General features: G+C 34.9%; 1 non-coding gene across 1 annotated transcript; it reads right to left on the reverse strand.

The window, feature by feature from the left end:
- Nucleotides 1-1,289: 1,289 nt before the first annotated feature.
- LOC129561366 (U6 spliceosomal RNA) lies at nt 1,290-1,397 on the reverse strand. Its single transcript, XR_008686984.1, has one exon. It is a non-coding gene; the product is annotated as a U6 spliceosomal RNA (small nuclear RNA).
- Between the last annotated feature and the right edge of the window lie 594 nt (nt 1,398-1,991).

Here is a 1,991-nt window from a genome sequence, read left to right on the forward strand (position 1 = left end):
TATTTTCCCCCATTCTGAGGGTTGTTTTTCATCTTGTTTATAGTTTCCTTTGCTGTGCAAAGGCTTTTAAGTTTAATTAGGTCCCATTTATTTATTTTTGTTTCTATTTCCATTACTTTAGGAGGTGGGTCAAAGAGAATCTTGCTTTGATTCACGTCAAAGAATAATCTGCCTATGTTTCCCTCCAAGAATCTTATTGTTCCTGGCCTTACATTTAGGTTTTTAATGCATTTTGGGTTTATTTGTGTGTACAGTTTTAGAAAGTGCTCTAATTTTATTTTATTTTTTGCATGTCACTGTCCGGTTTTCCAGTACTACTTATTGAAGAGGCTGTCTTTTCTCTATTGTATATTCTTGCCTGCTTTGTTAAAGATAAGGTGCCCATAGGTGCATGCATTTATCTCTGGGATTTATATCTTGTTCCATTGATCTATAGTTCTGTTATAGTTCTGTTTTTAATTACTGTAGCTTTGTAAGTATTGTCTGAAGTCAGAAAGGTTGATTCTCCCAGCTCTTTTTTGTTTCTCAAGATTGCTTTGGCTATTTAGGGCCTTTTGTGTTTCTATACACATCCTAACTTTTTTTGCTCTAGTTCTATGAAAAATGACATTGGTAATTTGATAGAGATTACACTGAATCTGTAGATTGCTTTGGGTAGTAGTCATTCTCACAATACTGATTCTTCCAATCTAAGAATATGATATGTTTCTTCATCTGTTCGTGCCTTTCTTTGCTTTCGTTCATTAGTGTCTTACATTTTTTGGCACTTAGGTAATTTGTCTCCTTAGGTAGGTTTATTACCAGGTATTTTATTCTTTTTGCTGCAATGGTGAATAGCATTGTTTCCTTAATTTCTCTTTCTGATTTTTCATTGTTATTGTATAGCAAGGCAAGGTATTTCTGTATATTAATTTTGTATCCTGTGACTTTACTAAATTCATTGATTAGCTCTAGTAATTTTCTGGTGGCATCTTCAGTGTTTTCTATGTATAGTATCATTTCATCTGCAAACTGTGAAAGTTTCATTTCTTTTCCAATCTAGATTCTTTTTACTTCTTTTTCTTCTCTCATTTCCATGACTAGGACTTTCAACACTATATTGAATAGTGGTGAGAATGGGCACCCTTGTTTTATTCCTGATCTTAGAGGAAATGTTTTCAGTTTTTCACCACTGAGAATAGTGTTTGCTGTGGGTTTGTTACATACGACCTTTGTTATGTTGAGGTATGTTTCCTCTATGCCCACTTTTTGGAAAGCTTTTTTCATAAAGGGGTCTTGAAATTTTTTGATTTAATATGGAATGCTTCACAAAAGTGCATGTCATCCTTGCACATGGGGCCATGCTAATCTTCTCTGTTTCATTTCAATTTTACTATATGTGCTGCTAGAGCCAGCACTGGGTATTGAATTTTATCTAAAGCTTTTCCTGCATCTCCTTTCAAGACTCTTTATGTGGATATTACTAATTATGCTTTAGTCTTCACAGCTCTAAGCTTTTCACATTTTATCCTTTCTGCTGCCTTTTGGGGAATTGCTTTATCTCAGTTTTCTTACAATTCATCTTTAAAGTATCTGCCTGTTATTACCCTGATCCACTATGGTCTTTATTTTGACTGCTTTATCTTCATGTCTAATATTTCGACTGGGCTATTTAAAATTTTTTTTCTGTCCTTGTTTCATTTTATTCCTTATCTCCTAAAGAATATCTATCATGCCCAATTTAAAACATTTTTGTTTGTTCCAATAATTCTTTTTCAAATGGTGTATGTTTTCCAGTTTGTTCACTTAAAAAAAACAGATGTTATACTCCTCAGATGCCTTGTTTATCACTTTGAGCTTGTGCGTTCTTGCTACTCTGGGGTTACCAGCTGCTCTTTATGGTAATGAACACTGGAGAGGGGATGAAGGCAAGTCCCTGGTCAGTGCCAGTAGCAGCAGACTAGGAAGGGGAAAGGGGAGGAGCCCAGGAACCATAGAGCCCTCACTGATAA

The sequence above is a fragment of the Moschus berezovskii genome, chromosome 10, assembly GCF_049115385.1.
Source record: "Moschus berezovskii isolate FMDL1 chromosome 10, NW_MosBer_1.0, whole genome shotgun sequence".
Taxonomy (NCBI): domain Eukaryota; kingdom Metazoa; phylum Chordata; class Mammalia; order Artiodactyla; family Moschidae; genus Moschus; species Moschus berezovskii.